We start from the raw sequence: 19639 nt of genomic DNA on the forward strand, positions 1-19639 counted from the left end.
AACCAAGTAAACATGATACAAACTAGACATCCAACAATACTATCTATAAAAAGCTTATTTAAAAGATCAGTATTTCTGGTCAAAGCTTACAGAGAATTAATATAGCTCTTTTTCTTAATAGTTACTCTTCTTTTTCTTTAAAGTAAAATTAAAGTAGGCAGTAGTAATTAAGGATAAAACAGCAGAACAACAATAACAACAGTGATATTAAAGGTTAAGCAACCTTTCACAGCCCTAGTTTACATTTTTATCATCAGTTAAGTTTTCCATTTCTTCCAAGACATGTGGAAATGGGTGACAATTTTCAATCATCATATCAAAGCCCTTTGTTGGAATTGTCGTTTCTTTGGTGTAATGAAAGGTATGCTGTGAGTAATTTGATCAGTTCAGTCATTTCCATAATTAGAACAAGAGTGTGTCTTTCTGAAGTCTGTTTGTTCCATGGCTGAAGTCACACAAAAGGGAATGCACAGAGCCCTTATGTCGCATGGTCCCAAAATAGCAGCTTTTTTTTTTTTCTTTTTAAAATATTTATTTATTTGCCCCTAACACTTTGTCCACCATCCCAGCTAGATGTATTTACAGTTCTGCCCTATGTTTGGCTTATAAGCTGGAGACTAATGAAATGCAGGTCAAAGTATTTCACTGCAAATGCGTTATTTCTCTGTTTAATGGGTGTGTTGTGGACACCTACTCACATGAGACATATTCCAAACCTTTCTGGGTTCCTCAAGGGCAGGGGAAATAAATGAACTGACTCTTCACTATTCATATGCTGCAGTCTGCTTTCTTAAAGCTCACAGCCTTGGAAACCCTATGGGGCAGTAGTACTCTGTCCTGTAGGGTCGCTAGAAGTCAGAATCGACTTGAGGGCAATGGGTGGGTGTGGGTAGAGCTTTACGCACAGGATTACCTTGGTGTAATGCGGTAAAAGCCTCATGGAATTCCTGAGATTGTAGGCACCTTAACTGTCATTTCAAAGACAGAAACATGTGCAGTGGGTGGTAAGGATCTGAGGCTTTCTTGGGGCAGCTTCAACAGCGCTGTGCTCCGCGTCTCAGTGAAGACAGTGAGAGCTCACACCACATGCAAATGTCTACCTTGTTCCTCTGTCTTCTGGTGGTCTCACTGCCCTGGTCTCTCCTTCCTCTCAACTGTCCTACACACAGCGTTACAATAAAGTTCCTCCTTCCCTTTCATCGTGCTGCTCCTTATTTCTTAGCTTATACAGTTCCAACGTCCCAGTTTCCCCATCCTGACAACTGTCTCCACTCTGTAGCAGTCTCACTTTACGTTAGCCCACACCCTGAGTAACATACATTTGAACTGGCTGAATTAACAGTCTTGTCACTTCTCTGGCAACTGTTTCTCCTCTCAGCCAAAATGAGCCTCTCGTTTCCTAAAATCGTAAGGAAAACTCCCTTTGTCCAGGCAATCTTCCCTGATTGATTTCACTGGCTCTAAACACCCTTCTTAGCACATAATCATTTAAACATTTGAAAAGTATTCATCTAATTTTACAACACTACAAAGAGAATTTTTAAAGATTCATCTATAATCTTTTTCAAACTTTTCCATGTTTCCTTCAATTCTTTCTCACCTGCATGTAAACTTTTACATGGTTATGACACATATAATGTGTATTATTTTTTAATCCAATGTTGTAACTATTTTTCCATGTCACTGGGCTAGCTTCATTTTTAATAATGATAGTATAAGTACTCAGCCAGAAAGAGAAGCAAAGTCCTCATACTTGCTACAACATGGATGAACCTTGAAAACATTATGCCGAGTGAAGTAAGTCAATCACAAAAGGGCAAATTTTGTATGGCCCCACTTCTGTGAAATACCTAGAATAGGCAAGTGTATAGAGCCCAAAGTTTATGAGTGGTTACCAGGGGCAGGAGGGAGGTGGGAAGGGCGAGTCATTGTTTGGTAGCCCTGAGTATCTCCTTATGGTGATGGAAAACTTGGCAACAGATACCAGCGATGGTTGCACAACGTGATTAGTGTAACTGGTGTCACTGAATTGTACATGCAAAAATGTGGATTTGGCAGATGTTGTGTTGTGTATGTTTTACAACAATAAACTAATGATAGTATCCTGCTGTATTTATGCAGGCTCTGTGTATTGGTAGAACTAGAGTAAACTTTGTAGCTGACCTACGTGTAACCTTGGGCAAGGCACGTAAGCCTCTCCGAACCTCAGTTCCTTCAGCTGTGAAATGGGGTTAAGATGTAAAGCATATTGTGTGGTGCCTGACATTCAACAAACATTGGCTGTTTTTGTTACCAATTTGAGCCATATGGGCTCAATTTTATGGCCTGTTGCTTTGAAAATTTATGTAGCTGTTTCATGGGCAGTTCTCAGACTGTTGTTAAGTTTCTTTAAAGACTGGAGCTTTTACTCATTTTGTGTCACTTCCTAAGTTTTCTGTTAAAACACAGAGGACTCTCAATATACTCACAGTCACACAGTACAGTGGCCGATGGCATTTCATTCTACATAATCTTGTCCTTCAAACTGAAACCTAGGTTTCTACGTTCTAGGCCATTAAACAGAGTTATAAATCACCAAAATAGAAAAAGAAGCTTTGGCAAGACTGATTTATTTCCTGCTTCTAAGTGTCCTACCTTTTTTCCAGCTGAGAAAGCTGGGCTCAATCAGTTCTTTAGGGCTGCTGGGCCCCTCAGTTCCTTAACCCTAACATCTAGGCAATATTGGGCAAGTAGCTTAATCTTTGTCTGAAAGAGATATGTTCATGGCTTGGTGCATCTTAATCAGGGCATTCTAAGTTATTTATGGAACTAAAGAGTGGGGTGAAGAGTGTGGAAGGTGGTCTCAGTGTCTCACAGTCCAGGTGTGGAAGTTTTATCTTTTATCTTCTGAAGGCACTTAGGTTTAATGTATTAATGGGGTGCAGGAGCAGAGAGCTGGTCCCTCCTTTTATTATCTTCATTTACATATGGCTCCTTGACAGCCAATCACCAGTTGCTTAGCTTGATCCGTTCCCTTCCTGAGAAAAGTGCATCTGTTTAAAGAGAACCTTTTCATGACATGTTTAGGAGCTTCAAGATGGAAGTCTATATTAGGAAATGAATGTAAAACTGGTCTCTTACATATTTGCCTGTTCTTGTGCTTTTATATAAGTGAGGTCATACAACATTTGTCCTTATATGATTGACTTATTTTACTCAGTTATTGTCTTCAAGCTTCATCCATATTGTAACATGTATCAAGGCTTCATTTCTCTGACTGGCTGAGTCATAGTCCATTGCATGTATGCACCACACTTATGTTTATCCATTCATCTGTTGATGGGCATTTAGATTGTTTCTACCTTTTGACTATTGTGAATAGTGCTGCAATGAACTTAGTGTACAGAACATTCAGGCATACAGATACCTTTTTGAGTTTCTGCTTTCAAGTCTTTTGGGTATATACCTAGGAGTGGAATTGCTAGGTCATATGGTAGTTCTATTTTTAGTTTCTTGAGGAGTCACTGCATTATATAGACCAAAGTTGTTTAGTGATAACTACAGGAGGGAGGGGGAAAGGGAGGAGTTACTGCTTATGGAGTACTGAGTTTTGGTTTTCCATGATGGAAAAATCTCATCGATTAACAGTAGGGCTGCACAGGTGATGACTGTAATTGCTCTCAATGAGTTGTATACCTGTAAAAAGTTGAATTGGCAGAAGTTGTGTGATAAATAAATTGACAACTACGACAAAATAAAAAGAGTAGCTGCTGAGTCTGCTTATGTACAACCAAACAATCATGGATTTGGTTCCTTGGTTTTTGGAGGTTTAGGATCATGGTTGCAGGAGATATTCCAGTTAATTGGCCTAATAATATGTTCAGTGACAACAGCAACTTGAAAGATTAGATAGGAAACTTAGGGAGCAGTGTGTTTATGTTAATGTGGGAGGAACAACTCAGAAAAGGAGAATGAGAATGGTGGCACAACTCTAATCATTGCCACTGAATTGTATACGCAGAAGAGGTTGAATTGGTGTATGTTCTGCTGTGTATATTCTCAACAATAATAAAATTAAAACAAATTATTAAAAAAAAAAGAAATGAATGTGTACCCACATATGCCAGTATATTCTTCTTCCTAAAATATTAACCTGTCATTTTAGAGGTGAAATTTTTCTACCATATACAAAACGAGGAATAATCATTATACTCCATATATTTCATTGGCCTAGCAGATATCTTCTGGGAAGAAAAGTGCTTTTTAAAAATTCTAGTTATTACTTTTGTTTCAGCTGTTTACATATCTTGAAAACTATACCCAATTTTCCATGTTCTCATTTTTTGCCTGGTAGTAAAACTCTTGTTCTCCAACACATCTTGGAGGCAGTTACCCAAAAGATTCCTGTTTTGTCTTGTAAGCAGCAGGAAGCCTATTATTGGTTAGTGCTGTTTGAGACATGTTAAGTTCAAAAATCGTTTTTGTCCTAATTCTTAAATCAGACGAGGAGGTTTATTTCTGATGATTGCTTAATCTTCACCCAGAAAAGAATCTTTCCACCGTAAAAAAAAAAAAAAAAAAAAGCCAAAAGGCGTTCTTCACACTAACTTGCCTGAACACATCACCTTTGTTTTGCTCCCTTTTTTCTTCTGCTCTTGAAGTCTTCTGGCGTAACTGGAGCCTGGGAAGCAGCATGATTTGAGATGAAAAGTGTGTAGTTGCCAGCATACCCTCTGTGGATGCATTTCTGGACTCAAAATGACGTGGAGAGAGAACGTGGTCAGTTCAGGTCTGACTTTTCCCCTTACTTTAGAGCCCAATGTTTAGACTAATGATACCATTTAACATTGTGTTGTATTGAATTTTAGGAGAACCGTTTCCTTCAGGGGAGAACTTCTGTTAAACCTATGTACAGCTTACTCTGCAATAATACTGGGAGCCCCTTGTTTTTGTAAAGTAATTATGAAACTACTTACTTTATGAAACTACTTTTTTTTTTTTATCGCAGTAGATCAGGTTTCTGATTTGAAAGGAATTGAAACTTTTGTTTTGAATGTGACTCCCACCGGGAGTTACCAAGTGGAATTTTTTCTTTGGGTATGAAAAGGATAAAATCATTAGAAGAACATATAAGGATCAAAGATGTGTTTTGCACATGCTGTCTCAATTCTTGAACCACAATTTTTAACATGTTTCAGAAGACTAGCATGTATGAATGAGAGGCAGTACGTCATGGTGGGTAAGAGCACAGGCTGGGTTTGAATCTTGACTACTGACTGGCTGTGTGATGTCAAATGAATTATTTAATCCCTCTGTGCCTCAGTTTCCTCTTTTGTAGAATGAGAATACTGCTACTACCTACCTCAGAGGGTTATGACGATGATTAAATCAATATCAACAAAGTGCTTAGAACAGTGCCTCAGCACACTGTAAATGCTATGTAAGCATCGGCTACCACTATTGCCACAGATATAGGATCTTTTTATTATAAGACACAGAAGATGGCTCTTCTGTAAACAAGCCCCACATCCTTCCAGAGAAAGCCCTTTAGGTCATGAAACCCTATCTTCTGGTTTTAACTTTATACCAACATTGCTTTTGTGTCACTAAATGAAGACTCAATTCCACCTGGAAATCTCCATTTAAATCATTGTCTCACAGCCTTAACTGACAAATAACACCGTATGCTGGAAAAGTAATTTTCAAGAATTACTTAATGATTAAAATTTACTGTTATACAAGTTAGAGGAAAAAAAACAAAAACAAAAATAGCATTCAACAGTGAAAACACAGTATTTGCTAGATCATGGTAATTATGTGCTCTAATTCTCTCTCTCTACATATATGTATTTGTGTAGTTACTTGATTGACCCTTGACTCCCATGTTAGACTTTAAATTCCACGAGGGTGGGGACTGTGTTTTACTTACCCTTAAATCTCAGTAGCCAGCCCAGTGTCTGATACGTACTACCCATTGCCATTGAATTGACTTCAACTCATTGCAACCTTGTATGTATCAGAGTAGAACTTTTCTCCATAGGGTTTTCAATGGCTAGTTCTTTGGAACAAGATTGCCAGGCCTTTCTTCCCAGGCACCTCTGGGTGGACTCCAACTTCCAACTTGGTTAGAAGTGGAGTGCATTAACTGTTCACACCACCCAGGAACTCTTGCTAGGCATTAAACAATCGTCATCAAATGAGTGAATGAATGGCCTGGTAATAAAAATGACACTCTGAAAGTCATTGTGCTTCTATAATAACCTTTTAAAGGAGTTCACATGCAGTTAATAAGGTTGTACATATTCTTCATATTTCTGTGAGGAAAGTAGAAGACTGACAGGGAAATTGAGACACAGAGAGACTCATTAATGTAGCAAAGAGGCAGCATTGAGGACGAACCCTCAGTCTTCTGTTTCCAGGAGGATGAAAGGGATTGGGGGATCAAAAATGCCACTTTAGTTTCCTCTTTAATGTATTCCTTTCTTCCTGCCTGCAATAGTTCCATGTTTTGCATCCTACGAATGCAGAAAGAAGAAAAGGAGAGGATTCTAGAACATTTGGTTTGGACTCTTTCCCAAAGGAAGGTGGATACCAGACGTGAAAACTGCTACATACTACATACCTGTGACTCAATGTCCTGCCTCCCAAAAGCCAAGTTGTGGTGACGGTTCCCTAAGTTCTTATAAAGTCAGTGTGCTGCTGGCCCCAAGGCAGGTGTCTTGAATACCACAGGGTTAATATCAACAATAACAATTTAAAATGAATGTGGCATCTTGCTGAAAATGACCACGTAGGCAAATAGATGACTTTTTATTTAGCACCTGAAAATGTCGTACATGGAAAGATACCCCTAACTATCTAGAAACTGTTTTGAGGAAATTAATGTTTTGGAGCTCAGCTTTGTCAGTGATTTCCTCCTGCCTTTATTATTATTATTTCCCTGTTGCCTTGCCCTGAAATCAGATCCAAAATGTTGTTTCCTATAAAACAACTTCTGACAAATTTTTGGGTCAGACTCTGCCTGTTTTCCTCTTTGAACTTCAGATATTCCCCTCTGAAGTTCAAAGTTATTGTACATATCACAGGCAGAAACCTGCTTGCTTTTTTGCTACTCTTAGCACATGTGGACATGATTTAGTTCCTGAAAGAGGAATCTTTGGGGATCTACTTTTTACAAAACTCAAAGCCCATGGAGTCAGAGAGAGATTTTTCTGTCCTTAACCAGAAGCACATTCAAACCAAAATTTAAAAAAATCAAAATAGGCCATTAGAATAACGCTCTGTATCTTTGGAATGAGAACTCAATGTTAGACAGTTTAAGTTATTGTTCTTATGCCAAGCACAGCTCTATGGAGTTTGGTTCCGTCAAGGTGGACGTGTCGCTGTCTGTTGCACGTGTTGGCTAGCTTGTTTCATTTCAGCCCCCATGCTGGATTCAGGCGCCATAAAACCAGGATTAACTGGAATACTTGGGGAATGAAGACTTGTGTTTCATTTAACTTTTTGCTTAGCTGACATTTGACCAGAAAACTCTTGGCTTTAATCCTTACTAAAAAACTTTCTAAAATCACTTTCTTTCTTTTTTTTTTTTTTTTTTCCATCAGAAGGCTAGCATATTGGAAAAGTCCACCTTTGGTGTTAAGAACATTATAAATTCCTCGGGGTCATTTTCTGACTATTATAAAACATTACAGATGAAGGGTTAGGAGGTCGAAATGAATATGGAAACTAGATAAAAACTAGGCCCCTAGTGTCAAGCAGCCAGTTACCTCTGTCTTTTAAAAGTGGATAATAAACTTATATTACTGAGACCCTACTACTTGCCAGGCCTTGGACCCTGTCCTTCAGGATCTCATATTCTGGTGGGGAAGATGAGGGGTGTGTTTACAAATAACTACTGTATAAGGTAATATGTGCTTAAAAAGATATGCAGCAAGTGCTATGGTAGTTCAGAACAAGGAACTACTAACAGCCTGAGGAAACCAGAGACCTCACTGGAGGTGGAGGGGGGCATGGTAGTCTGGGTCGTGACACCCGCATAGGAGTTAAGTGAAGAAGAGGTAGGCTGTCTTGGCAAAGGGAGCAGTCTCTATAAATGCACAGAGATGTGATTGAGTGTCACCTGCCTGGGACCTGTGTATGTGTGTTTGTGAGTCAGGGAAGGGAGAGACCGATGGGAGATGAGGCTGGACCAGCAGATTGTGGCCAACTGTAAGGGGCCGTTTGTACAGGCCGATAAGGAGTTTAAGTGCTATTCTGCAAGTAATGTTTATTTAACTTGGAGTTAACCGATCTGATTTGTGTTTTAGAAAGATCACTCTGTTAGTGGTAGGAAGGAAGCACTGAAAGGGGGAACAGACAATATTGACTAACTATCCAATCAATATTTAAAAAAAATCTTTCACTGTTTATTTATCGCCCCAGACAAGAGTTTGTAGTATTGTTTTACCTGTAAGTGGGAAACCATTTCAGCCTCTTCTTTCACTTAAAAAAAACAGTTGCTGTCAAGTCGATTCCAACTCATGGTGACCCCATGTGTGTCAAAGAAGAACTGTGGTCCCTGGAGTTTTTGAAGGCTGTTTTTTCAGAAGTAGATGGCCAGGCTTTTCTTCCAGGGCTCCTCTGGGTGGACTCAAACCTGCTACCTTCTGGTTAGCAGTTGAGTGTGTTAACTGTACCACCCAGGTATTCCTTCTCTCGCTTAGGTGCGATGTTATTATTATCTTCATTTTAAATATTAGGAAACTGAGGCACAATGGGGATGCGACTTTTCCAAGGTTCTGAATAGAATCCTTTGAGAGGCTCACTCAAAGCCAGGTCTCGAAGTTTCTTCCCGCAACTGCTACACCACATTCCCCACTATTACAGCATATTTATGATATAATTAACTTTCAGAAAGCCATATGGCTTTTGTTACAAAGACTAAAGGAATGTGCTTTTCATAACGAATGGCATATGGCCTCCAATATCTTTCTGCTTGCATGTTTTAACAAAATGAACATGTACATAAATTAGATGCCTCGGGTCAGTTAGCAAACCGAAGTTGATTTTCTTTTGCTCTCCCTAATTACAACCGCACTTCTGACAAACATCAGGGAGTTTGTTGGCAGCCTGTGGGTGTAAACACACATAGTGTGGCCTGAATGATCCTTTTCCTTTGTGACATTGCCCCTTTAAAGAGTTGACGTTTGTCTCATATTCACAATGGCGCATGCAGCTTATGGAAACGAACATTTCTGATGAAGCTGCATTCTTTTCGAATGGTGGAAAAATTAGGTGATTTCAATGATATAATAAGCAAAAGGAAAAGCTGAATAAGAACCACTGAGCTGAAAGTTGACATTTATCTTTGGTTGCTTAAATGATGCTGGGCTGCTGGATACATGATAGATACTCACACGCTGAACTAATTTAACAGCAGTTAAGCGTGAGGGGTCACACTTAATCTCTTAGAGTTATTTAGAAGCCTTTCTATTTTAGATAGCATGCCTTGAAGTTCTGCTCTCTTAGTTCACACTGTGTGTCATCCTTTTGTTGATTTAGCAGGTTTTCCTGTAGAGCCTGAGAGTGAGCTCCTTGCAACTTTCACATTATCGTATTACAATATTCACCACCAATTATTTGTACTCTAAGTCAATGACATGATCTCACTGGAATTCTCTGAACTCTGAATTCATAAGATAGTCTACAGGGCTATTGTCTGTGATGGAAAAATACAGCACAATTACCGTAAGCCAGTTGGTTCACGAAGTGTTTGACCTTCAAATTTAGCTGCTCATCATATTGGCAAATCGTTCACTCTTTTTTTTTTTTTTTATTTAAGTGCTGTGTTTGTATTACACGAATAATAAAAGACATTTTTGTTAGTTAAGTGGAGTCTGTAAGCTATAAAAGGAAGTTTAAAACATACAAACGTCTGAAGTAACTGAAGTACGTAAGTAAAAATGTATTTTAAATTAATATTAAAATATTTAAACCCTTCAACTCAAAAGCTAAGGAATGGAGCCCTGGTGGCACAATAGTTAAGTGCTCGACTTTTAATCTAAAGGTCGGTGTTTGAAACCCACCAGCCGTTCTTTGGGAAAAAAAGGCCTGGTGATCAACTCCTGTAAAGATTAAAAACCCACCCACTGCCATGGAGTTCATTCCGATTCTTAGTGATGCCATGGGGTTTCCAAGCCTGGAAATCTCTATGGAAGCAGACTGCCACATCTTTCTCCTGAGGAGCACTGGTGGTTTCAAACCCCCAACCTTTCGGGTAGCAGTCGAGTGCTTTAACCACTGCACCACCAAGGCTCCTTTCCGTAAAGATTACAGCCTAGGAAACCCTAAGGGGCAGTTCTACTCTGTCCTATGGGGTTGTTATGAGTCAGAATTGACACACAACAACAACACTCAAAAGCTTAATTTCCTAAGAACAAAAAACACATGTAATTTAGGAACCTTTATTCATTAGAATAAAACAAATGTTTTTAATAATAAATTAAATCTTAGTCTCTTTTTTCCCACCTGAAATGACTGACGCAAACCCTGTTCATACAAAAGGGAAGTGTTAGTTAACTTGTGTTCTAATTCATCTCATATTTACTACAATATATATTCCTTTTTTAGGCAAGTCATAGCTTCTCCTTTCATAAAATAATATCTTCCATTATGTTCTAATTACAAACTGTGCACTCACAGGATCGGTGACTCATAGGGCTGGATGGAACAAACCCTCAGCAATCATCTTTGCCTCCAGGACATCTCTAAACTGTGAGTCAAACAACAAGGTAAGAGACACCTTTATCGAGAGATACCGTTTTGGCTACATGAAGAAAAAAGGTAAACCTCTGATCTCCTTTTCTCTTTAGCAAAATCCTTTCTTTTTTTTTTTCAAAAGGAAACACACCCCAAACTGATATTATTAGAATAATAACCCTGCAACAAAACCTATTGTGTGTGAAAGACCATTTAGATTCATTTTATATTTGAGAATTGGATGCTAGTATCTGTATTATGCAAGGTAAGCAGAGTTTGAGAAGGAAAAATTCTGCCCCACCTACATAAGCATCATTCATTACATGACTTTCAAATATAAAACAGTATGTAAGTACAAATTTTATAAGGAAATTAATGCTGTAGAAAGCCAGAAATGATTTGAAAGAGAAAGTAATTAAGGTAACATTTATGTACCCACAAGAGTCAGTTGGAAGATGAATAAAATGTTATTTTCTTAACTGTCATAGTTCAGTCACATTAAGACCGTTCTCATCTCGTTATGTGTCCCATAGAACTTGGAGTTAGTTAAACTGGAGGCCATACTGCAGGACACTGAACAAGGCTGGCTAATCATGCGGTGAAGTCAGGGTCAAAATTTCAAGCTGTTTATATGATGATCCTTTGGGACCGAAGAAACATAAACTCAAAAAAAGAGACCTGGTTCTCTGAAATTACCTTGAGAATTTGAGTTAATTTGAATTTTATGTTTTCAACAGGTTATGACACACACAGATATAAACATTGAGAACTCGTTTCTCCAGATTTTCTAATCTTGTACCAATTTTTTTAACAAACAAATATGGTTATAATTAAGTTAAATGGGAAGACAGGGGCAGTGACTAAGACTGGCCACAGCTGCCTTCAAAGGAATGTGGATCCTGTTACAGAGCTGTTAACAGAGAAGATAGCCTTTGTTCTGCGAGCACCATATTGAATCTGGGTATTCTGAGATGGTCTTTGTATTGACTTGGGAGGTTAGATCGGTAGAGAGCTGAACTGGAGATGAGAAGATATCAGATGGAAGAGGGTAGAGGAGGAGCAATGGACATGGAAGGAGAGAGGGGAATAGCCAAGGAGATGTTGTGATGCTAAGAAAACACAGAAGATAAAGGCAGTGTATTGATTTCCTAGGGCTGTCTTACCAAACCCTGGTGGTGTAGTGGTTAAGTGCTATCTATGGCTGTTAACCAAGACGTTGGTAGTTTGAATCCGCCAGGCGCTCCTTGGAAACTCTCCAGGGCAGTTCTGCTCTGCCGTATAGGGTCGCTATGAGTTGGAATAGACTCGACGGCAGTGGGTTTGGTTTGGTTTTGGGTCTTACCAAAAACCACAAACTAGGTGGCTTGTAAGAACTTCTTGTCTCAGAGTTCTGGAGGTAGGAATCCAAGATTGGGGTGTCGGTCGTAGTGATTCCTTCTGAGGCTTTGTGGAAGAATTTATTTCATGCCTCTCTCAGCTTTTGATAATTCCAGGCATTCCTTGGCTCCACTCTTCCTCTGTCTCTGCATCTTCCCCTCTTTTATAAGGAGACCAGTCATATAGGATTAGGACTCACCCTACTCCAAAATGACCTCATGTTAACCCGAGGGTTAACATCTTCAAAGACCCTATTTCCACAGAAGGTTACCTTCACAGGTACAGAGGTTAGGACTTCAGTGTATCTTTTGCGGGGACATAATTCAATCCATAACAGACAATGAGTGAAACTCTCCAGTGTTGGGGTAGTTGAAGGATTTTAAGAGCAAAAATATTGAGCATTTAATGAAATTGTTTCTGTGATTGTAAACTATTCCAACTCCTGGAAGTTTACTAATGTCTGTCATAAACATTCATGATTTGAAGACGTTCTTTTGTTTTCAGATTGAAAATTATGGAAAAGACTTCTTTCCATGGAAGGTGGAGTAGGGTCAGCACAAACAGAAAGAGCCATGAAATGAGCGAACTAAGTAGAAGCAGGCAGTCAGAGCCCAGGCAGCCCTGAGAGCATAGCCCCCACCCCCAATATCTAGAGCTTTCCGAGAAGGCGTTGGTCTTCCCCAACTCATAGAATGAATGTTTGAATCAAGGGGAGGGTAGATTCTAGCTGATATTTGGGTTACATTGATACAGTCTGAATATAATAATTTATTAAGCAGGAGGTAGGGATGGTAGGGCTCCTCTTTCTATCATGGTGCTAATTATTCACAGCATGTGAAGTTGTTGGCATTTTCTTCTACAAACATGGCAGGCATTTAGTATTTATTTTGATTTTTTAGTCAAGTCCAAGCTAGTCAATTATGTGCCTGGTAGACCAAAAGATATTGCTGAAATATGTGCGGATGCTTTTGAAACTATTTCGTGCATTTTCATTTATTGAAAGTGTAATTATAGGCTGACTGTCTCTGTAGCATTCCCCATGGTTTTGCCTGGGAATTTGTTTGTATGTGGAAATCATTATAGGAAGTAGCATTGTTGTGTGAGGTTGCAGACTGGTACTTACATGTTTGAAGACGCCCACATTTTTTGGCTTATCATCACGTATGAATAATAACCATGGGCTGTAGTGAAAAAAAGTATCAGTGAGCCATTGCTTGAACTTCTCTTTTGAAAGGGTGAATTTCACGGAAGTCTAGAATGAAGATGATAATTTTTTTTACCATTAAGATAGAGTTTTTATGCTACATCGTTGGCAAAATATGCTCATAAACAGAAGAGAAAGAGATACAGAAACAGAAAGAGAGCACAGATGTTTTAAGATGAGGCATAGATTATATGCCTCATTTTTTTATTTGGGAAGCCTCTCATCCTGTTTTGAATGCGACGCCTTGCACTGCCACACCTTGATGCCCTGATAAGATCCTCGAGGAAAACTTACTTGATGGAGCAAGTTCTGTGTGGTGTATCATGACATTTGAGAACCTTCCACAAAACACTGCAGTGTGCAAACAGACAAGTGCCTCAACTACTTATCTACATTTAGTTACACCTGTGCTATTCTCAGGAGTCCTGGTGGTGCAGTGGTTAAAACCGTTGGCTGCGAACCGAAAGGTTGGCGGGTCAAACACATCATGTGGCAGTCTGCTTCCATAAAGATTCACAGCCTTGTAAACCCTATGGGACAGTTCTACTTTGTCCTATAGGGTCACTATGAGTCAGAATAGACTTGACTACAATGGGTTTGGGTTTTTTTTTTTTTTGGTTTCTGGTATTCTCATAGTTACAGGAAAGGCTAAAGGCCAGGTTCTTGTCTGGCTTTGAATCTAGTCGAGTCCTTACATGCTATGCAGCTTCAGGACAAGGCTTTGATTTTCCCAGGGCTCTGTCACAGAGCCTGCTATTCAGTGGCACAAAATTATATTTCTGCTTAAAAAAAGATGACAAAGTCAAACCACTTTCATGGAAGCCTAAAATGACAGCCAAATTTTAGGCGTTTTGAATCCAAAGAAAATGTAACCCATAAAAAGCTGAAGGTTGTTATTGCGTTTGGAGATACTATACCTTGGTTGTTTTCAAGGCGGTTCTGGGGCAATTGAGACCACACAAAGTCACTTTCTCACAGATTCTGGAGGCTACCTTACTGTGGGATTCCAAGGCCCTAAGTATGTTCTCAAAAATCTGCTCCTGTCTTATGTTCTCCATTCTCTATTATAGAGGGCTTTGTGTTTTTTTGTGTGTGGATGTGTGTGAATTTACACTTGCCCTTACTGAGCTTCACCTTTGTAAATGAGGCCTGTTTCCCCAGCCTCTCAGAATTTGGGAGCATTCTCATTTCTGCCAGGTTATCAGTTATCCCTCCTAGCCTCTTGGCATTCACAAAATAGTGAGTGTACCATGTACAGATTCCTCAAACCACTGACATAAATGGTGCAGAGGACAGGGCAAAGCGAATAGCATAGTGTGCCCACCTTTCAGGGTAACATAGGTCTTTTGATCAAAACTCTGTGGGTATGATTGTTTAACCAGTTTAAAAATTATTTGTTCAACAAATACGTATGGAGTGCTCTCTCTGAACCAGGCCTCATGCTGGGTGGTGGGAACGATGAATGAAAGTGTCCCTGACTTCAAGGACCTCCAGGGGACAGAGGCATGGAAATGAAGAGCCGCTAGAAGTGTGATAATGCCAGAGACACACACTTATTGAGAGACTTAAAGCCCTGCCTGAGATTTCTGAAAAGACGGACTGCAGAGAAGAAGAAATTTCCTTTTTTTTAATTTATTCAGAATTTCTTCAATCTATTATTTTAGATAAATTTTAGAACCATTTCATCCAATGATCAAGAAAATCCTATTAGAATTGCATTAAACTTTTAACTTTACAAATTCAGTATTCTTATCCAGAACCATGATAGGTCTCTCATTTAATTCCCACAAATTTTTAAAAGGTGATTTTTAGAGACTTTGTTTTTTGTTGCTCTTAAGAATAGGACCTTTTATTATTCTTTTATGCCTTCTAAGTTGTTCTTGTGAGTTCCCAAGAAAGCTCTGGGCTTTGTGCATGCTTCTCTTATGTCCAGCTACCTTTCTTGACTCATTGTTTCTGATGGTTTTTCAGTTGACTGTATTGAGTTTTCTAAATCAAAAGTCATTGTCTGTGGATAATGCTAATTTAATCTCTTCCTTTTAAACCTCCTATTTGGTTGTGTATTTCATTGTTCTCTGCACCTTTCAGAATACTGTAAAATAGAACATTTGACTCTACTCACATTCACTTACAATTTCAAACATCTACCGTCCAGCTCCCAAAGGACTCTGCCAGACTTAGATTTCGGCAGCACTGAAGTATCACACCTACTCACATGTAAGTGCGACTTTCTCTCTTTTTCCAAGGTGTGCTCACGGCTTAGTGATATCACGGATGGCGCCACCATCTTATTTGTAGCTTCCAGGTTATTTTTAGGACTGTGTAAGATACATCATTGGAAAATTAAAAATTAATGAAATGAAGAATGGGAAAATATAGGGTATAAAAGGATAGAATGACTCCTCCATGAGAACAACTTTGGACACAGGTGATTCAACTTATGAATGCTTCATCAGTGCTAAATATGGATGTTACCAGACTTATGTCATCTTGGTTAACAGGTATTGCCTGTGGCTTGGTTCCTAGTTTACGTTCTTTCCAGCTATGTCTCTGTTCCCTGGGATAGGCGTCGCTGTGGTGGCAGCAGCAGGCACCCTAGTTTTGTCGTGTCATTTGAGCTTTTCAAGCATAGAAGGGGTATATATGTACAGATTTGGGTTTTAGAAAAGTCACTCAAATGACATCGTGAAGGATGGATTAGAGGAAGAAAAAGCTGGCAACAGAGAGACCAATTAGGAACTAAGGGAAGAAAGAAGAAGAAGGGGCAGAGCTGTGAGGTGTGAGGAGGTAGAATCAGCACTTTTCTCAGGATGAATCAGGTGCAGGGCTGAGTGCAAGCAGAAATCAAGGCCGGCTCCCAGGTCTCTCGATTGGGTGACTGGGAGACTTGTGATGCCAGCATCTGGGGTAGAGAAGAGGAGAATCAGGAATGGGAGAGGAGGCAGCATGCTCAGTTGTGCATATTTAGGTTTGAAGTGCCTGTCAACATTGAGTGGAGATGATAGTTGATACACGGAGTTGGAACACGAAAGAAGGCAAGTCCACCAGGCTTTCTGATCAGTTTCTATTTCTTCCTTATGTGCACAGGAAATTATAGAACACATTGGGCCAGGATTGCAGCAAGAACGTCAACAGAATACAGTAAATGACGTAGTGTAGACGCTCATTCCAAACTCTTCTAAGGAAGATTTTTAAACCCTAAAGGCAGGGGTCAAATTCTGGCCATTTCTAGAATTCTGATTTCCATTATGTGCAGCTAGTCATTTTTTTTTTTTTTTTTCCTTTAGAAAAAGCACATGAAGCACTGAATTTAAATGTGATTAACTGGAAAGCATTTCAGGTACCTTTGGTGCAGATCTAATAGTTCTAGCTACCTTTGCCCAGCCAGATGCTAGCCACAGATAATTTTTCCACATAATAAATCAGTGTGTATTGCTGTTTTGTCCACATTCACAACTATTTCTGTTCTCAGTCAAAAGTCCGAAGAACTGCTTTCAGTCTCTTGCCTTGCCTGAAAAAATACTAGAAAAATACACAAACGACAGTGCGTTTCTCATTTTTAGGATATATTTGGCATTAAACTCAGGACAAAAGAGGACACAAACTTGAGGCTGTGGTCAGGGTCCTTCAATCCTCATGAAGGCACTTGTCCCTACTCAGTGCCCCATGGAGGTGCCATTGCTCTGTACACGTCCAAATCTGTTTACAATTTGAGAAGAGATGTGAGAAAGAATGTTGGTTTTCTATTTTGTGACATTTTTGTGGTGGCACAATTATTTTCATGAAACCTGGCCATGAAAATTCTCCTTTCTGAAAACACGTAAGGAATTATTTTAAAAGAGGTAACTATTTAATGAACTACTTTGTGTGCTTCAAATAAGCCTGCACTTGGTTGTCTGTAATGGGCTTAACTGGGACAGGGAGCAGGGGAGCAGTCAATTCTAATAAATTTCTATGATATTGAACTATTTCTACATCAACAAAAGGAACTATATTATTTTAAAAGGCCCCAGAGTATAAAGTAGTGTTTATAGAGGCACACAGTAAAATGTTGCTTTGTAAATGTCCTAAAATAGTTTTCATATGTTAGCATTTATTTATTCCCAAGCAGATTGTAAGCAACTCAAAGGAGCTGTCTTTAATCCCCTTTTACTGCAGAATAGAATGGTCTATGTACAGTGCTAGTGAAATAGATGTTGCTGACTGACCTGACACGCGATGAAACTCTTTCATTTGCTATTCAAAAATTCCTTTAAACTTTGGGTGGAGGGAAAAGAGGCTTTAACATTTATAGTATTTCTGTCAGATAATCAGTTTTGATCCATTATGAGTATTTCAAATATAATGGATGAGTGGCCCAAATGTTCTACAACCTAATCATCCAAAATTTCTCTCTGGCCATGTCTTACTCAATTGCATTTACCATTCAATTAATAAAATCAATATCCATCAGCAGTGGCCAACAACTCTATTTTTTAAATCCATTTGCTTCTCATGCCCATGACACGGCACTTGTTTAGAACCAGAAAAATTTTTTTTTAGTATAAGATTGGGAAATGACTTCTTTCATCTTTTGTAAATTGGAGAGAGCCAGCTCTTCCTCTATTGATAAAGTGAAATATATGTTTCCTACATGGTAGCACTAGCCACATGTGGATGCTGAGTACTTGAACTGTGTCCAGTCTGAATTGAGACCTGCCATAAGTGCAAAACAATGCATTTTGAAGACTTAGCACACACACACTTACACACACATAAAGAATATAAAATATCATTAATAATCTTAAAATTTCATGTTGAAATGACAATATTTCAAATAGGGTTAAATAAAATACATTATTAAAATTAATTTCCCATTTCTTTCTCCTTTGTTTTAATGTATCTTTTAGAAAATTTAAAATGATAAATGTGGCTCGCATTAAATTTCTATTGACAGTATTGCTCTAGACCAGGGTTTCTCAACCCCAAAGTATTGACGTTTTAGACTGGATAGTTCTTTGCTGTGGAAGACTGTCCTGTGCGTTGTAGGATGCTTAGCTGCATCTATGGCCTTTCTTTACTAGATGCTAGTTAACTCAGCTCCTCTCTCAGCCACTCCCATAGTTGTGACAACCAAAGTGTCTCTAAACATTGCCAAATGTTCCCTGGGGGGACAAAGTTGTCCTTGTTGAGAGCCAGGCCTTGAGAGCATAAAATAGTACTTGTAGCGGCAGCCTAGTATGCTGCTTCATATATGTTCGAAGGTACTTTTTGTAGCTTCAAAGATTATTTCACCCAATAAGATCACAGGCAATTTACAGAGCCCTTTTTTTTTTTTTTTCCTTTTGGTGGTCGTAGTATTTGAGAGCTTGGCGGTTAACCAAAAGCTCAGCAGTTTGAATCCACTAGCTGCTCCTTGGAAATCCTATGGGGCAGTGTGACTCTTCTATAGGGCTGCTGTTAGTCAGAATCGACTTGATGGCAACAGATTTGGTTGTGGTTTTTATAGTGTATTGTGCACCAAAAACCAAACCAAACCCCTTGCTGTTGAGCCGATACTGACTAATAGTGACCCTATAGGACAGAGTAGAATTGCCCCATAGAGTTTCCAAGGAGTGCTTGGTGGATTCAAACTGCCAACTTTTTGGTTTGCAGCTGTAGCACTTAACCACTACGCCACCGCCACCAGGGTTTCCGTGTTGTGCACAGTGGGAGGTAAATAATTTCTCTTTGGCCTTCAACTTTTTCAGTCCTAATTTTCACCACCCCAACTTTTCTAGGGAAGCCCCTGGAAGGTGCAGATGGTTACAGGGCTTGGCCGCTAACCAAAAGGTTGCTGGTTTGAGTCCACCCAGAGGCACCTTAGAAGAAAAAGGATTTACTTTGAAAAATCAGCCATTGAAAATTCTACAGAGCACAGATCTGCTTTAACACACATAGCGTTATCACAAGTCGGAATCAACTACTGGCAACTGGTTTTGATTGAACTTCTCTGGGAATTTAGTTCACAAGGTTGAAGGGGCTATTGATCACACATTAGTCTTTTGAAATCTTGGTATTTAGCAATCACCGTCAACAGTGTTTTATATATACCACCAGTGCTTTGAGCCAAGTAATCATACCATACTGATTATATTACTTATTTACATACTTTTTACATACTTATTGTAAGGATAAAGTCTGCATAACGATCAGGATATTAACTGTCTGGGGAAATGCTGAAGAACAGCCGTGACCTCTGCCATGCAAGAGCTCGAAGATACTATAAAGGAAGCCCACTAATTTTAGCAGAAATAATTTTTGTTTTGGTGGCAGCTGTTGGCATTCCAAGTGGCTCACGTTTTGTCTGTTGAAATGAGG

The 19639-nt window shown here is 39.1% G+C and overlaps 1 long non-coding RNA gene across 2 annotated transcripts in view; it reads left to right on the top strand.

The window, feature by feature from the left end:
- LOC126075343 (uncharacterized) overlaps positions 1-19639 on the top strand; it is a 182918-nt gene that overhangs the window by 98077 nt on the left and 65202 nt on the right. For both annotated transcript variants that reach the window (XR_007517184.1, XR_007517185.1), the window contains exon 2: positions 10663-10751. This is a non-coding gene — a long non-coding RNA (uncharacterized LOC126075343). The remainder of the gene's footprint in view (positions 1-10662; positions 10752-19639) is intronic.

The sequence above is a fragment of the Elephas maximus genome, chromosome 4, assembly GCF_024166365.1.
Source record: "Elephas maximus indicus isolate mEleMax1 chromosome 4, mEleMax1 primary haplotype, whole genome shotgun sequence".
Classification (NCBI taxonomy): Eukaryota; Metazoa; Chordata; class Mammalia; order Proboscidea; family Elephantidae; genus Elephas; species Elephas maximus.